Source organism: Cupressus sempervirens, chromosome 7 (assembly GCF_028749045.1).
Source record: "Cupressus sempervirens isolate cs-2001-9-10 chromosome 7, ASM2874904v1, whole genome shotgun sequence".
NCBI classification, from domain to species: Eukaryota; Viridiplantae; Streptophyta; class Pinopsida; order Cupressales; family Cupressaceae; genus Cupressus; species Cupressus sempervirens.
Genome location: NC_143124.1, coordinates 598,598,282 through 598,618,601, shown reverse-complemented (window position 1 = coordinate 598,618,601; position 20,320 = coordinate 598,598,282). Strand labels below are relative to the sequence as shown.

Below are 20,320 nucleotides of genomic sequence, written 5' to 3'. Positions count from 1 at the left end.
TTTTCAAATCTTCCCACATACCCACAACCATACAATAGTGAAACAACAATAAGGTAACATGAACATGAAACCAAACATAAAACTAAATAAGGGAGATGAGAATTTCCTACCTTCACAAAGAGGTAATGGCAATGAACAAGTTTGAGTAGAGTATCCCTTTCCTTCCTTCAAGCTTCAAGAAATCTTCTCTAAATGTAGAGATTGGGTAACAACCAACTAGTCCAAGGAAGGCCTCTAAATAAGCCTCCAACTCAACCACCCAAAAGGAGCAATAACTATTTCTACCCACTAGCAACTCTAGAAACTCCTAACTCAACCTACACTATGGTTAAACCCTAAGTGGAGATGAGGTGAGGTAACTCAAGATAGCCATGGTCAATTTTCGCACAAAGGCAAAAAGGGACTTTTTGAGTGACCTCAAAAGTAAAAAAAGGGGGCTTAGGGGTTGGAAAAGACCCCTAACCCATACCCATACCCTTTGGTTAGAATAATAACAAGTTTTAAAGCCTTAGGAAAGAGGTTTAGAGTCAAATAAAATCTAGGAATAAAATAGGTCCAACTTACTACTTTAACTTGCAAATAAGCACTAATCCGGATTGAGGGATGACTAACGTTGATTAAGAACCTAATAGAAAACTGACACTAACTTGAACCAACTTGAGTCCAAAGGTTAAACAATTAACCCTAAATAGCACACTGAAGCACATAAACATTTTACGAGTGTCAAGCAACACTGAAAGAACATAATTACGAACATTAACATTCACCGAACAATGAAGATGCATACATATATCTCACAATACAAAAATGTGAATTACGAACAACAAGGTTTTCAAATTTAGCACATAGAGATCAGTTTTGTTCCTCCGTAGGGTTTCTCAGCTAAAATATCTGCACACTCATTGCACACACCAGTAGTCCCGTAAAATCACATGTACATAAATGTATACGTATTCAGAAATTCTCATAAATTAAAACATACATCAATAAGGGTTTCTTTATCCTACTTAATTCTTAACCATTTAAAATATCTTAAATCAAAATCTCAATCCTACATTTACTGATTTCATCAACATACATATTCATGAACATTAAATGACAATCATCAAATATATCTGAAGTAACATGACACAACATGAAATAATAAAGTATGTTCTAAGCATCAGATAATGTCTCGACATCTCGAGTCGTGAATATCAAAAAAAATAATAGTAATGCATCACTATGCTACGATGGGTCAGGGCGAGGCCTCACAATGGCATAATTGACAATTCTTTTCTTGTTCTTCTTTCCTTGTCTCTTTATGTTCAAAAGATGTTTTAGGATTTTTGAGTCTTTCCTCTATTTAATTAGATTCAACGTTCTTTTCTTTCCTGATATCATCCTCTAAACTCTAGGGTTCAAGGGGTTTTACATGGATTTTGAGGGTATCTTTAAGTCCTATAAATAAATGAGTGAGTTGTCCTTGGGATAGATTTGGAACCATTAGGGATAGGAATTGAATTTGATTTGCACATTCTTCTACTATCCTTGATTGTTTGAGGTGAGTTAGCTCTTGGAAGTACCATTTAGAGTCTGTTTGAGAAAACCTATTCATTGACCTTTGAGTAAACTCATTATAGGTGGTAATTTTTTGAGCCCTATGGAATTTTGGTCATAGTGCGACCATTTTTGTGTTGACCCCCTTAAATGAAGTATGGAAAATTTAATAGCACCCTTTTTTGTCATAGGACTATATGACAGTTACATATCTAATTTTTAAACCCATGATTGAGAAGTTTCCTCCCTTGACCCATCAAAGCAAGGTATTTTAATTTTATTTCCTTTCTCTTGAAGGTCTTCATCCAAATGATTTTTTTGTTTACTTTCCACAATTTTGGTTTTGTAGTATTTGTCAAAGGAGATAAGTTGTCGAAGGTTAGTATCCAAGTTTGCATAAATTTGTACAATTTCTTCCACATTGTTTGTGGTTGTTTCTTCTTCTACAATAGGTTCTCCTCTTGGAATGAATGAAGAAAAAGTATCTTGTGGAACTAAACTTTGTGATGATGTTTCATTTTTCTCATGATTAGAATGAAAATCTCTCTGTGGTTTAGGTCTTTCACTTTGATTGTTATTGTTTCTTAATTTCTGTATAGCTTCAAATAGTATTTTATTAGAGCTTTCAATCCTTTCATTAATGTTTTCCATAAAGGTTCTTAATTCTTGGTTTAGTTGTTTGGCCATTATCCGTTAGATGTGTAACATAACCAAAATTTCATAGGATGATAGGATTATGCTCTAATACCACTGTAATATCACCACCATTAGGGTTAGTTTTGGGACCATAATGACTGTAAGAAATTAGTAAGTTCATAATAAATCTAATTGAATATTTCATATCTTTAATAAATTGTCTAGTTTGAAATGATTAACATTTGTAGTAAATGTTCTCTATCAATGATACTCATAATGAATGTCCTCCACCAATATTATATTTGGGTCATTCCATGACATTTGTAAGAATTCCCTTCACCAGTTTTATACTTGGATCATCCCATGACATCCATAAAGAATGCCCTCCACCAAGTATTACTTGGATCATTATATTGATTCATTCTTTGTTTTCTATATATGTTTCTATTGTGATTTTTAAGTTGCTTATTGATTTCATTATATTAATTATTGATTTAATTATACACATATATAATCATTTAATACCTCATCATATCACAATATAGTTAAATCGTGTAACTATTATCTTAATTGGAATAAGAGAGTTTAAATGAATGTCTACTACTTTAGTATTATCTCTAAATGATGTAAGTAGTTATTAGCTGATAGGATACTTCTTAGGGGATCCTCTACCAAGAAATGTCCTGTTTAGGTTGGAAAACAAAAGTGGTGGTTCAATTGGGAAAAAAAACAACGACAGTCAGAGGTGCTTGCAAAAGTGGCGGTCACTATGATGTCAATATTCATAGTGCAGATCAATCACACCATTTCCTATTTGATCTTGATACCCGTAATATCATTGAGAGGCTGCATCAATATCACTGAGAGGTTGTGATCCTTCACTACAATAAGCTCTGGGATGGAGTTTTATTATTTTATTTAGCAGAGTTTGAATATTCTTGAGTGTGAAGAAAGACATAATTTTTTGGTTGAGTGTAATGAATAATTAAGGGGGAAGATGTCTGACATCAGTATGTGAATAAATGCTATATAGCTTGATAAATCAGAAAGCCATCACCCACCTCGAAGATTATGCCAAGGCACGCCAAGTTCTATAGAGGGCGTTACAACTCGGTTTCAGGCAGACAGATATTGATGCTACTGTTGTGCTCAGAACAACCAGGGAGAATATGTTATTGCATATTTCTTGCTCGGATTCCAACAACCCGGGAAGATTGCGGATTTCAAGCCAAGAAGTACTTTGAGGGGATTTCAAGCTAAGAACTACTTTCAGGTAATCTTCTTTGATTTGTGTTCGATCTCAAATTATAAGACATGATACTCAGATCGAACTTATTAGGCACTGGCAATAGAGAATTATATATGAATTTATAAAAATCCGTTTACACTGTCAAACATTAAGAGCACTGGATGAAAAATATGCTCTGTTGTTTTGGGCAATTATTTCAAAATATTAAACTTTGTTCCTATTGAAAATGTTAATTGTTCCCGATCCAGAGGAAGGTCCATTTGTAACTCTTCACTAGTGTTGTAGTCATCCTGAAAAGGTTGGTACCACAAATTGTATTGCTCAAGTACAATTCTTAAGGTGTTCTTAGGGCATAATTATTGGTATTTTAAGTAGGTAATTAGAGTGTACTTCTCTAGTCGAGATCAATAGGAGAGATGGATTCATGTTGAATCACTACTCATGAAACATGGGTCATCGAGTTTGACTCAAAATCACACAGTTAAATCCTGATATTCACATCACAATTTGACTAGTTGTGGAAATCATGTCCTACTTATCAAGAGATCAATAGGGTTAAATGCTTTCTCAAACACAAATGATATTACAGAGTAAACAACACAACATAGATAGTTCCTCATTTGCCTAGCACACAAATATTGTTCGACAGAAATCAGAAGATCAAGTTTTAATCTGAATAAATAAAGAAGAGCCTATATTTGTTCACAAATAGACTAACTGATGCCCTCTCTAAAAAATTTGTTAGCTCAAAATGCCCTACAAAGAAATTTATTAGTCCCGTCTATAAATAGGTGGAGACTAAAGTTTTCATATCGCGCTTATCTCTGTTAATTCATTCTTCCAAAATTGTGTGTAATCTTTTTATCCTATGTTGGGCAAAAATATTTTATTAAAATGACAATTTGATAATCAATTCTTATTTTATGATTGGTCAGTGTTGATTTTCTAGGTGGTCTTTTTGTTTTTCTGATGCAAAAATTAGAAAATTTTATCCGGCAACATTTGGACATATGTTGAAAAGTACACATACTAGGAATCCTTTTTTACCAGGTGGTAGATGTATTTTGCAGAGTAGTGGCTTGTGCTCTTCCAATGTCGTGGCATAAGAGCTTTGTACCACCATGTCATAGTGGTGGTATTGGCAAACACATGTCTCTCCATGCATTATGTGCATGCAGGACTATGGCCAATGTTTTTATATTATTTTCACCAACATTCATTTCTCTGTGGCTTCTGAGCATTGTGGTAATGTTACATATTCACAAATCCTATAGCTTCATTTCTTTTTCTAAGAGGTTACATATAAGAGATTTATTAGTTCTTTTTAGAGTTTTGATCCCCAACAATCTAATTGTTTCGAGCTACAAGCTTTGGATTTGGGTGCTAGTCTATTTTATGAATTTTAGGTAGGCGTGATTAAATATGTATGCTGCCATTATTTGTTACTATATTATGATTATTTGTGTAGTTTCTTCTATACATTTTACCTTTGTGTAAGTTTCTTTTTCCCCTGATAATTTTTTGTGGCTGAGAAAAGGAAGAGATAGAATAGGGCAAGAGGCTGAGCAACAAGATGTGAATGTTGATATACATATACTCGGGTAAAAGCACAAAGCTCTGTCACCATTTGTAATATCTTGTACCGTTTTGGCCGAAATGCTTTTAGCCATAACGGTTTCGGCCGTAACGCCTCCGACCATACACACGTAGCAGTTTCGCGTGCCTACGTGGCGCATACCATTTTGGCCGAAACCCATTCGGCCGAAAGGGTTCCGGCCGAAACCCTGAGCCGGTATAAAAACTGCCGCAAACCTCTAGCGGCTATCATTGTTACTGTTGCGGTTCCTGGATGTTTGGAGAGCGGGTTAAGGGTTTCGGCCGTAACTGGTTAGTGGTTTTTTCCTCCCCATTTTTTAATAGTTTTTAAACGTATTTTTTGATTAATAGATGTTAATCGTACTTAAAATAGTTGTTTTTGACGTATTTTGTGAGTGAAATGCTTAAAATTGTTTATTTTTTAATATGTTTAAATTATTTTAATTATTTTAGATTATTTTAGAATGGTATTTAAATTAATTTGTTAGCAAAAATGTAGTTAAACATGAGATAAAAACGTAGAAAAACATTAATTAAAAGTGCAGAAAAACATTAAGTTAAAATATAAAAAAATATTAGGAAAAACATTAGGTTAAAATATAGAAAAACATTAGTTAAAATATAGAAAAACATTAGGTTAAAATATAGAAAAACATTAGGTTAAAATATAGAAAAATATTAGGTTATGAGGTAAACATGTAGAAAAATATTAGTAAAAAATGTAGCAAACCTTTAGGGGACATTATTCAGTTTCTAACATAACCTGATGGATCTAGAGGTGAAACAATAATATCTTATGGTGAAATTAATTTTGATATTAAATACACCTTCTAACATAACCTTATATTAACTACAATCATAACCCATACCACATTCTAACCATAACATAGGCCCTATACTAACCGAATGAACCACACTTAGATATTGATGATGTTCATTTTAACAACTACTTATTGTTAGGTAATGATGAGTCTTACATTACCAAACAACACATTAAGATCACTTATGTCAACTGTGTTTTTCAATACGTTATCCATACATGTGTGTCTTAAGGGGACATAGGAGTCGTAATAGGTCATACTATTTTTTATAGGTTCTAATAAGTCTTAATATGTATTATTAGGATATAATAGGTCTTATTAGGTAATGATGATTCTTACATTACCAAATGACACATAACAACCTCATGATACATTTCTAGGTATTTTTATCCATATATATGTTAAGGGGACCTAGGGACTCCTACTAGGTCATGACGTCTGTTATAGGTTGTAATAGGTATTCATATGTTTACTAGCACATAATAGGTATTGTCAGGTAATAATGAGTCTTACATTACCAAACAACACATTAAGATCACTTATGTCAACTGCGTTTTTCAATACGTTATCCATACATGTGTGTCGTAAGGGGACATAGGAGTCGTAATAGGTCATACTATTTTTTTTAGGTTCTAATAAGTCTTAATATGTATTATTAGGATATAATAGGTCTTATTAGGTAATGATGATTCTTACATTATCAAATGACAGATAACGACCTCATGATACATTTCTAGGTATTTTTATCCATATATATGTTAAGGGGACCTAGGGACTCCTACTAGGTCATTATGTCTGTTATAGGTTGTGATAGGTATTCATATGTTTACTAGCACATAATAGACTGACCTTACTATCAACCTTAATAAAACTATATCCCATTTACTTTATTAACATTCTTAACTCTAATTCAAACTACTAAATTAAGTCATGAGTTCTAAATTGTAAACTAACATTTGCTAACTAAACTCATTTACTTATCTAGTAACAAATTTTTCTATCCCTATGTCCTAACTCTCATCTACACTCCCCATAATCATCAAAGCATTTACATCAAAATTTAGATTTTAGTCAAGAATTATATTTTTTTATTGCATGTATGTACATGTGTACACTTAGTTATCATTTAATCAAGAAATTTTATTTTATTTTTATTGCATATACATGTACATGTACGAATATTTATTTTTCACATTTGCATGAGCACGTTACAATGTACATTAGATATGGTCTCTAAGATAATTTGTTTTAAAATACATATGTATGTTACATGATTGAATTTAGCACCATACATTTAATGTTGTGTATTTATATGTACATGTGTTTCAAATTAAATTTAACTTTTAATTATTTTAATTTAAATAGACTTGTATGTTTATATTTGTATATATATGCATGTGCAGATCTCTAGATATTTATCACTCAGATTGTAGCTTCACATTCATATTCTCATATTTATTTTCATATATACATTATGGCATCCGGTTCTGGGGATCATGCTCCTGCATCCTCAGGGGATGCCAGTGTTCGTGGTGGGGGTCAGAGTGCTGAGTTTGGTACAGCACATAGATCGACCTCCTCCACCCATGATAGATAGCAGTTATTTAGAGATACAGTTGCGAGATTATCTCGTGCTATGCAGGTTTTGGATACCTCATTTTCCTCTTCTACCACCCTCCCTAATAGGGAGAAGGTCATAGCGATGTGAGAGGAGTTATTTCGTATGATTCAGACAGTTGAATCATACAACTCTTTTGATGATATGAGCATTGAGACATTTTATTCTTCTTTATCTCACAGTGTCACTAGCACTGTGAAGTACACACAGATTGACACTGAGGTTTCCACTAGCATGGTGAAAACCATGTTTCCATCTTATGCAGATCGTCGTAGAGTCAGAGGCTACTCTACGACAAAGTGTACTGATCCACTCGTCACACCATTGATGTATCCTCGTTGGTTGGCTACTCATCATAGATGGCCACAAAAGGATGAGTTCCCTCTATATTTTTGCAAACAATTGTTTGCAGAATTTCATTTAAACTATGATGTTGACTATACAAATTATCCAGGACATGTTGGGCAGGGTCAAGGGAGACTTTCTGACAGATTTAGACCCGCGGACACTCTTGTGCCTGTTAACAAATGGGCAATGGTGGGTCCAAACCTTTTGGTTATGCCGAGAGGTCCACAGATGGCTACTGTAGGTGAGAGTGTTCCTGATGACACAATTAGGACACAGATTTTTTTGAGCATCACCACTATCACCACACAGTTACATGAGATTTCTTCTGATCGATGTAGTCGATATATGCTACGGTCTCGAGGTACCGCTCCCACAGCTGCATCATCTAGCACACCTGTTGATGATGATTATGGAGTTGCAGACATACCTTCTCCTGTAGACATTTCTGCAGTCTTAGAGGTGGATGCATTGCATCGTTTGGCATCATATTTAGCATCTAATCTTTTAGATGCATATCGAGCATTATCTACACTCTCAAGGATTCCACTTTGTGACATGAGCTCTCAGATTAGACATATTTTGTCACGTACAACAGTCCCAGAGGATTCATAGAGGCAGGAGGACATTCCTGCACCTTCTACTACTCCTACTACTACACAGACCCAGGCTACAGCACCAGCCCCAGCTACTCAAGACCCTACAACACCCCCCCCCCACTCAGGATCTCAGTGGCACCATACAACCTGGTCTATTTACTTCCATGCTTTCAGATCAGGGCCGCACTATTGACTTGGATGCTGATACTATTTTTTCATTACATGATTCAGATATCAGTCAGATCGGCAAAGCATTACATAATGCTATGGTAAATATCTCTATATGTTTAGATTTATTTTTATTATAGTAAATAATATGTCTATATGTTTAAATTAATGTATATGTGTGTGTTTGTGTATGTGTTATAGGGTTTGAGTGATAGTATGTTACGTTTTGCTGATCTGCAGACACCGACAGATCCTACACGTCATGAGTCCCAAGTATGTTACAATATATATATATATATATATATATATATATATATATATATATATATATATATATATATATATGATTTATATACATGTAGATCTTGATATAATTTGTCTGTACACATAATTAAATGGTTCACTTATTATCATTTGACACAGGGTTCAGATGCAACTGATAGACCCTTTTGGGGACAAGGCCCAGGATCAGGAGGGGGGATGTAGATGATTAGATCATAAGTGGCCTTTTATTTTATTACACACATGTTATGTCTAGATACATATTTATATGGACAGTTTGATGTTTTATATGTTATTTCCATATGCATACATTTTATATCCAGACACTTTGATGTCTTATATGTTATTTTCAGATACATGGTTTATATGGACACTTTGATGTTTTATATGTTATTTCTAGATATGTGTTTATATCATGGACACTAAATGATGTTTTATATGTTATTTTCAGATACATGTTTATATGGAGATTTTGATGTTTTATATATGTTATTTCCAGACATTTGATCTACATGATCTATTTTTATACATTTGATATGGGTACATTATATTCTCCAAATATATGCACATGTATGTTATTGATCTTTTAATGTAGACATCTATTTTATTGATCTTTTGATGTCTTCATCTTTTATGTAACTTATGTATGTGTTATGCACATGTTTCTATATGTTATTCATATTTTCAATATTCAAGTTTACATGTATATGTATAGTTATTCATCTTAATGCCTTAATCTAAGTGTAATTAACTATATAATTTTAATGGTTGATGTACATAACAATATAACATATATTTAATGACATGTCTTAATTAACTGTATAATTAACTATATTTAGTCTAATTATATTATGTAGATCATGTATTAACTATATTTAATGACATGCCTTAATTAACTATATTTAACCTAATTAACTATAACTAGCTATATTTAATCCTATTAACTATATTTAATCTAATTATATTTAATGTCTTACTAATTAACTCTATTTAATGACTTAATTAACTCTATTTAATGACATGCCTTAATTAACTATAATTAACTATATTTAACCTTTAAATTAACTATATTTAATCTAATTATATTTAATTTCTTAATAATTAACTCTATTTAATGACTTAATTAACTATATTTAATGACATACATTCTTAATTAACTATAATTAATAGCATTTAATTAATAAAATATAATGTACATGTAATATGTAACATAGTTCATATAACATATACATGTAAGAACATAACGATTATATACAAACATAAAGAATGTATCATATAAGAACATATAAAGATTATATGTACATACAAATACATACAAATACTAAAAAGGTTGTCTTAAGGGGAGGTCCTAAGAGACCTGGTCTTAAATGAGATATCCATGTCGAATTTAAATAAAAATAACAATACATGTCTAATTTTGCATATGCAAGATAAATGATCCAATGTACAAAAATTTATAGAACAAATATCCTATCAATATTAAATATGAAAGTATAAGAGCTATACAGGCATAACTCAACTAGAGCTCCACAATAAGTACATAGGTAAACTAGAGCTCCACAAACAATGTATTGTTAGGATCCTCTCTACTTTTTATTATTTCTAGAAGTTTTTCATGTTCTTCAATAGGCAATTTCCACTTTTGATTTCCACGACGTCCTTTTCTTTGTACTGCTTCAAATTGTAATTTGGTTGCTATAATATGGTTACTATAGTGTAAAACCTTTTCTCCAGGCTTGTATTCAATAAATTCAATACCACTACCAATTACCCTTGTTTGTTGATAATATATTCCTTCAATAACAACTGATCCAATTGGATATGACTGTTCATCAGCATCTATAGTTCCTTCTAGCAACTTGTGTTTTGCTTTTGTGCATCTTAAAAGATAATAGTCCACATTTTCCACATTATCTGGTAAGGCTTGAACTGCAAAAATATCTCCTGCATGTATATAAAAAGATAAATATAAATTAATTTTAAAACAAATATACATGTATATTAATTTATATATATGTATATATGCACACAAACCTGCAACAACTAAATCAGAAATGCGCTCATAATCAGCTGAATATACAGGATCATGAATGTCAATGTCAATGTCAACATCTTCAAAAGGAGGCTTTCTAACTATCTCCTTCAAATCCCAATGTGAAACATATCGATTCCCAATATTTTCACATGCACTCACTACATTGTCCTTAATGCAGTCATCACAAAAACATGTTTTCTCTCTTACTTTAAGTACTGGAGGTTTATGGTTTCCTGTAGTCATCACTTGATGTAAACTTCTAATTCCAAGAATCGTTTGACAATTGTAAGGATTAGATTGATCTATATCTGTTACAAATAGAAAAACTAATTGTCATATTTCAAAATAAATATTTAATTAAAAACTCAACTTGATTTGAAAAAGACATTAAAAATAAATACAACTTAGTTCACCTTTCACCTCCCAAAAGTAACGCTTATTGTATTCAGTATCTCGAGTAGCAAAATGAACTTTGCACCATTCAACAATTTGATTTGCGCTCTCTATCCTATTCCCTGTATGTACATAAAATATGCATGTATATATAAAATTTAAAATATATGCTATTAGAGTATTAAACATGTACATTTAAAAAATGCATATATTTACCTGCAAGTTCATGTTGTCGAAGCACACGTTTTATACATGCTCCTGCTCCATCATGCTCCCCTTTTTCGTGTCCACTTTCAAAGAAATTCCATAAAAACTTAACATTGGTTCTAGCATGTTTCATTGCTAACCAATTAAATGCTTTTGCAGATTTGAATTGTCCTGTGAACGTGAAACATGATAAGTATCTACAATTATCCAATTACATATATCAAATAGAAATAGACATGTCCAAATAAATACAAGTTAAAATAAAGTTAAATAAATGTGTAACTATTTCGTGTATACTAACCTACACATCCATCAGACCAAATCCAGTGCTCTGAAACATTTATTCCACGATTTCTGAGATCTTCAGAGAACATTGCAAAACAATGAGCCACATAACTCCTGTCATGAACTTTATCATCACTAATATAGAAATGAACCTCTTTGATGATGATGCGTTCATTTTCATCTAATCTTTCTATCTGATCCACCTCAAATTGTGCATGTCTATAGGTCACTTGCACAAATATTGCAACTTGTTCAGAATGATAATATTGGCTTTGGAGCTCTGTATGAGGTGCAAATGTATAATTCTCAGAAAAATCTACAACTAAAAGTATACAACCAGGTGGAAAACAATTTTTGGAATCACAAAACTGTTTAGCTTGCCATTGTGCACCATGACAATGTTGGATATGTGGATATATCAATGGATAGAACTTGGCCATGAACTCATCATAATGCAATTCACTCTCCTTCAATACAATTTTTCTAGATTCATCCCCTCTATTATTTTGGTATGTCTCATATTTATATCTCATCCATGAAACTGGTGTGGATTCATTAATATTCTCAACTTGCATAATTTCAAAAAATTTGTGTAAATCTGCACAATCTTCACACTGATTTTTGATGTATTGCACTTTGAATGCATCCGAATCTTCTAATTTATCACATAATATGGACCTCACAAATTGTGTTGTACTGCTAGGGATGACCAAATTAGGATCAAGTATTGCCATAACTTTTTTAAATGATTGCAAGTGTAGACCAAATTCAACATGATTTCTACAACAACAAGTTTCTTGCATCTTATTTATGTGTACAAAGGAAGGATGTAAACTCTCAAACATTCTCTGACATATTTTGACATTTGAAAATTCTTGTTTGAATGCTTCAAAAAGTTCACTTTGAGTTATATCTATGAAATGTTTTGGATGTTCAATTTTGGCCCCTATTTCTTGATCTTTAATCTGTATAGTATCACACCTGTTGGAAGAAACACGAGAATGTGTGGTCCAAAATTCAATAACTTGTCTTTTTACTTCTTCAAAAATCTTGTCTTTTCGAGGAACTCTACAAATATTCACCCAGTTATTCTCAATGTTATCATCTAGCATATTTCTCCTCTTGATGTATCTCTGGACAGTTCTTCTAGATATATGTAGTACATCAGAAATTGCACGTACCTATTTTCTATGTGTCAATTTTTTACTAGATATAGTAGTCATCAATGCTCTACGTGCATTACTCAAATCACCTCCTCGAGTTGTGTTGTCAATTTTGTTATAAGCATTTTGCAAATTTTCAACTATTGTTTTATTAATATTATGGGCATGGCTTTTCCTGTTATCAACACCCAACAACTCTAAAACAGGTCTCATATCTTTTCTCCTAAATAACTTGACAAATAATTGTGCCTGTCCAAATATACTTTTATCCTTGAAATATTCATCCCACATGTTTTGACAATGCTTTCTGATAGTGTTATCATTTATCATATCTTTAGATGGAATTTGGTTAAAAAGTAGTTCTTCATCCAAATCCATCAAATTTTTTACGCTTTCTAATTTGTCTCTATCAATAGAACTGCCAATTTCTTCCTCTTCATTACTTTCATTTTCTTCATGAATCTCATAATGTTCAGGAATTTCAGTAGGTTGGTTTTGAGCATGTTTAGTATGGCCTTTCATTTTGTCATCTCTTTTTCTATCATATTTCCTTGATCTTTTCCTTTTACTACCCATTGAATATTTCAATCTATAGAAAAATAAATAAAAAATTTGGATTTCACTAAATATCAGCTAATGGTTCAATATATAATACATAAAAATAAAAATAATTAGAAGAGAGAAAAAACACCTTCAAAATATTCGATCCTTTGCAATATTGTTGAAAATTGCTTCAAAATTAATTGTTTTTTGCAAATCTTCTTCCAATTTTCGCTGTCCCTGTATATTTAATTTTTTAAAAAAGGGAAAACAATATTTTTTTATATCAAATAGTCACATTAACTGCTAGCGATTTCTCTTGCCGATAGGCATTTTGACCGAAATAGTTACGACCGAAGCAGTCTATGTGGCAGCCAAACAAGCAAAAATTAGAACTTCTGTAAACATCTCACTTTGAAGGCGAATTTGACCTACTAAATTGAAGTATTTTTTAAAACTAAAAATATACTTTTGTAGTTCTCGGAGTCACGATTATGATTGTATAATTTTTTTAAAGTTTTGATTATGAATAATATGTTATAATTTGAAAATATTACAAGTAGGTATCTTAAGATTCAGGAAGATGTCTATTCAAAAATAAAATAAAAAATAGTAAATCATGTTAAAAAATTAATTTTTTTTTATGGTGCACTAGAGGAGAGAGTATTCTTCAAGAATATGTAATTTTTAAAAAAAAAATGTAGATTTGATGGAAAAAGTTTGACGGGAGAAAAAAACTGTCTATTTCTGATAACTTTGACTTTGACCAGTTATAACTTCAAAAAATTAGCCAAATTTTAATTTTTCTTTTTTGGTGCACTAGGTATACATGTTAACTCTAACATATTCCAAAATCAAACCAAAATATGAACATTTGCATATATTTTTTTGATGGGAAAAAACTCTATATTTTTAGTATTTTTAAAAAATTAAAAAATACACTTCAAAAATTCAAAAATAAATAAAATTTTCGCTCAATTTTTTTAAAAAAATTTTATAGACATAAACTTCATCCAATTTTACACATTTCATTAGTTTACATCATCTTCAAATTCTAAGCACAAATGCCACTTTTATTTCGTTAAAGTTGAAGACTTTAAATTCTGATATCACTTCTCCTTTATAAAAGGTGACATAGGTTTGTGCTTTTACCCACTCTCTGTCTCATAAGAATGGAGCTAAAGGTGACAAGTGAAGATTCTTAGGATGTCCTTTGCAATTCCATTAATGACTGCAATGCTAATATTAGATAGCATTGGGAAGGTGTGGAAGATGACCTATTAAGAGGTATTATTGCAAGATAGTTTTCTAAATTTTCTATTCACTCTATATAGTACTTATATAATTGTAATTTGTTACATCTAAATTGAAAAATTGCCCTGGTATTATTGTAAAAAACTAGACAAGTGGAGATCAATGATGATAATATATTTGAATTTTATGATTGAGATTTTCGTGCATTTTCAACCTACAATGTTCATTCTCTATTTTCTAAATCATCTCGCACTTAGTGAACTAAAGCATGAGCTCCTAAACTTGGTAAACTAAAGAATGAGCTCTTTAAAACTAATGAATACTTACCGTAAACTAAAGAATAAGATGAAAATAATAAATATGGAAATTGTTTCATATTAAATGCTTGTTTTACTTTTAAGAAACTTAATTTTCTATATACCTATATTTACACATGAAACGATAGCAATGGAAAATTAGACTTTGAAATAGATTCAAAGAAAATTTAAGATTCAATTAATAGAGAAACCAATTTATGAGCCTAATCACATGAGATAGCAATATTAGTTTAAAATTAATATAACTTACATTCTTATGTGGTAATATGATACTACGTTTGAATTTTGTTATTGATTTTTTGTTGAATTTTCAATCTAATGTTGATTTTCTATTTTGCAAATATACTTCATAAAAAATAGCTGATATTTTCTTTCATAGTATAGAAATGCAATATTTAGTTTATGTACAGTTATATATGCAAGGAAATGGTGACAAGAAAGCCTTGTAAAATATGCAGTCTTAAATCAATCTTTTATATGAATCAATTCTATTATATGCATATTTGACATTTTTTTTGATATTATAGGACCAGCAAGTTGAATGGTTGTTAAGATTTTTTATCTTTGTTCAATTCATTATCATCTTTAACCTCTTTCATAATAATTTTGAGAAATGAAAGTTTTGACATTCACAACCTTTCATAGGCACCTTGTTTCTAATCCACATTACAAGAAATTTTGAGCTAAAACTAGGTACTTTAAAATAAATAAAAATCATTGATCTAACAAAATCCATAGAATTAATGCTTTTATTTTTCAAAAGAAATTTATTCAACAACTTTTCTATTTGCTTTGTTATCAATGTTTAGTGTGATTTTGCAACTAATAATGATTTCGATTTGGATATGTACCTTTGACTATTGTTCATTAGGTTTATGCCTCCCAACTCCTTAATTACTAGTAGGTTTTATAATTGTCTTACATAGTCTTTTTTTGGGCTGAAATTCCTATAGTTCACAAATACTATTTCACTTGACACTACCATTATTTTGAGTTAATTTTATCCCAATCTATCTTTAGTCAATTTTCTTTTGATGTTGTAACATGTAGAATCATTTTACAAGCATAACATCCTACATTCTTATACTTTTTCTAGGATAGAAAACAACAATGGAAAAGTGGATCTTGTTAAGATCAAATAGTAGGTAATGAAATAATACTAAATAGACAAACAACATTAGGCTCCATCTCATATACCTTGTCCGTTAAAGTATATCCTTTACAGCTTATCCCAATCTACACTCTGCAAATTTTTGTTTTGTTCATAATCTACAATGTAGGTTGAAAATGCACAAAAATCTCAATCTACAATCTTAATTTCTTGTTTTGACTTTTAGAACCTACATATTTAGGCTCAAAGAAAGTTTCATCATCCACAACACATAGAATTTATCCACAACTCACAACTTTAATACCTATTTCAGGGTACATAAGAGAAGATATGTTGGCTTCTACAAAGGGCACCTTATGTTGCTAGTCCTTGGTTGCAAGAATTTGCATCTTAAATGCCTATTATTTTCTTTCCTTCCAAAGATATGTTGTTAATGGAAAATTGGAACAACTACTAAGTGACTTAGAGTGGTTTTATTAATGATTTCAATTTGGTAATGATAGTTTCTCATCTATTTATACATAGACTTAATCTATTTTAATTCAATTAGCTCCTTCAAAATTTTGATAATATTGCAAGTGTAACATTCAATTGTAATTTAACTTAGATTCACTCTTTTCTTATTCATCAAATTATAGACTTTAGAAACGTTCGTAAAATCTTATTCATCAACAAAGTATACAATCTATTGTTCATATCATATAAATGAACCAATAAGTACCACTATTTTTTTAACAATATAATGCATTTTTCTAGTAATTGTTAGTCTATTCGCCTTCCAAGTTGTCCAAAGCAATAGACACTTTAGGAGTTTAAATTGCTACTTGTATTGTTGTTTATTATTCTTGTTAAATTTGGGAAGAAGGACGAAGAATTCATTCAGCCTCTCAGAGTGATCATGCAAGGTAAGGCATTGTTAAGATCTTATTTTTTAAAATCAATTTTAATCGATAGAAGAGTATTTTTATGTTTATAATTGCTATAATTGTTCTTTGTGTATGTGTCTATGTCTGAGGCCTTTATGTTGGTCTTATTAATTACACATGACCTAACAATGTTGCAAAAGTCATATGCCATCAATATGTTGCATTCATTCTACATCTAGGACCCAAGTGTATTGGGAAAGGATAGTAGCATAGTAGCACAGCAGTAAGGTTTTCTTATTTTGATATTTGTTGTTCAGATGGAGTATTTCCTTTCTTCCAAATAATTATTGAAATGTTTCATACTTACCTTTATCTTACAAAAGGCAGGACTATAGCTCTGTAGAGTTCTTGTTTTATTATGCAGGATTTCATCTTTGACTAGAAAAGGAAGTTAGGTTGTGTGGAAGTGAGAATCTAGGATTTATAGTCATGGCAACAAAGTGGTGGTGGCACCAAGAGGAAATTTGAGGAAGCTGGTTTTTGAGAAGGTGGATAAACTATAGCTAGGGACCAAGAACATTCACTCAAATACCAGTCTATCTACAACATGCTAGTGACTATGTTTGATGGTGATAATTAATTCTATTACTAGAAAATACCCATATTCTAACAATGTGAGACTATTTGGCAAGTAAAGTCAACTATGCCTCTATAACTTTGTTTTAGGCTCAATAAAACATGTTGCTCATAAAAAGTCAAGAGTTATTTGTAAAAAATAAATCATAGACTTTAATAATTTTGCTCAGTAAGAAACAATGCCAAGTGACAGACTTGCTCAACATAAGAGAGTTCCAAGTGACATGAGGACGGTGCCAAAAGACTTGGCACTTAGGGAAACTTGACATAGTGTATGCCAAGTGTGCTTGGTAGCAAGGGGATGCTGAGTGAGATTGATCACCATTGCAATGTGATGCTTGAAAAAAGAGGATGTCGAGTGAGCTCTGTAGAAATAGCAGAGAGAGAATTCAGTCAAAGACTAAATCGAGTGAGCTATAGACCAAACTTATAACGTAGATATTTCCACCATTAAAATGCAAAGAGCCAAAGGATGAAGCTTTCAACTATGAACTTATCAAATGCAAAATATCATGCAATGATGAATAGAAGAAGGGAACAAAAAATATTTTTATGCCTACCTGCTTGCTTGCTTCCTATTCAAATAAGATAAAACTATTACAAAAAAATTGGGAGCATTCGGCTTCAACTAGAAAAAACCTAAAATTTTCAAACTGATAAAACTTACAACTCTAATGGTTGCATATAATAATGCCTAGAGCAATCACAGCTTCACAGGTTGAATCAATATGAACATATAGAATAACAAAAGAATCCAACATGTGCAACCACAAGCATGAGACTAGAACTTCCTTCGGTCTCTAGAACTCTAACTTGATCTGCTGATCAACTTTGTTCTCTGCTCTATGCTCTGCTTTGCAACTGATCCAACTCTTCTACTCTGCTCTCTTCTATTAATCAAATGAATTAGATTCATTCCTTTTGTCTCTTGGAAAAAATGTTTTCCCTCTCATTTTGAATTTGGCATCACCTACCCACATTCAATGTTTCTAACTATTGTGCAGGCCGTCAGGGTGGTAGGTGGACATTTGGCTCAAGGGGCAACCACTCACGAATGATATAGTTCAACATTATTCATTGTATCGAACATTCTTCATGTAACTAACTATGTATTCTACCAAATTCCTAAATTGGCTAATTTATCAATAGTTATGATAATTTTTTTACTATTAATATTGAAATAGATGATATACGATTATTGGTAATTCAATCTTTCATAAGCCAGAGAATTATGAAGTTTTCTTCTATGAGTATTCTAAAATTCTCTACTTTAATAACACTATGAATCGCTCATCTTCTATGTAATATTTCAACTAAAAAATTTGAACCAATAGCTAATGAGAGACTTAACCACATTAATGAGCTACAATAATTTCTCTTAAAACATAGGAACCAATGTAGTTATATGCAATTGATGAAATCAGAGAGAACACTTCAGTTTTCATTTAAGTTTGTATTCTTTGAAATATTAGTTTTGGTTATGCACTAAAAGTCATAAGCATTGCATTAATCTAATATTTACATCAATTATGTCATTTTTTATCTATAAACCTTATTGTTATATTCGCAGGTAGCTCAAGGTGTATATTGTTCTTTTTACAATTGACTGTGTGATAACCATGGCAGAAAAATCAGAATTGTCTCATCAATTTTGATAAAACTTAGGACATCGTTGAGGTAATGTTTACAAAATGCACCATTAACTCAAATGGTTTTGTATGTTAGTCTATCAATTAAATTGTATCTAAAAGGCATAAAACTTTAAGAGTCTTCTAGAAAACTCATATCATCCAAAATACAAAGGTTCTCTGAGTTGTGGCAAACTAAAATAGAATGCAGATTTTAGCAGTTAAAAGTAAAATGAAGCGTCCATTAGATGAATACATGTTAGCTATACATTATAAATATGTGATACATTATGACATGTAAATATTGTATTTTCTACAAAATTGCCACATAGGCCAAAATATGCAGAAAAGGTTGTTTTAAAAGTCAAAGTCTTTTGACAAGAGGTCGAATCAAGTATATGAAATTTTATCTTTATTCTATTAAATGGAAAATATTTTATTTTTCACAATATGTTTTAATAACTTTGACTTTTCAAATGATATTTTTTAGCATATTTTGATGTTATGCTTATTTGGTAATTTCATAGAAAATGTAGTCTTTATAGTTCAAGGCATGGTTTAAAGTTTGAACCATTCCAAATCTTGTGTCTTTCATCCAATACCATAGCAATAACATTCTAGACTTCTTTGTAATCCCATTCTAGGATGCTGATCTTGAATTAGAACAAAGAATCCTATACCATAGTAAAGAAAATAGCCTTTATAATTATTTCATCTTCTTTTCTCATTGGAAGATTGGGAGTTCAATCTAGATTGAATTGATATTGGAAATCCAACAATTTTACTGAAGGAGCTTTGTTCATAGGTATTGATGTCCTATGATGAGTAGGCTAAATCTCCCATAACTAAAGCTACCATATGCATATTTAGAAAAATAAAATGTAAACTTGTTATGAGAGCTTTCTTTCCATCAATATCTTCATGTTGCTTTCGACATGGGATGAGTCATTATATAGAATGAAATCCAAACTAAATAAGAAGGGGAAGTTGGTCGACAAGGAACTTTCGAACACCATTGCCATTTTAATGTTT

General features: G+C 31.3%; 1 pseudogene; it reads right to left on the bottom strand.

Annotated features, from left to right (window-relative positions):
- LOC149548156 (UDP-glucuronic acid decarboxylase 6-like) overlaps window positions 1–20,320 on the bottom strand; it is a 130,300-nt pseudogene that overhangs the window by 46,062 nt on the left and 63,918 nt on the right.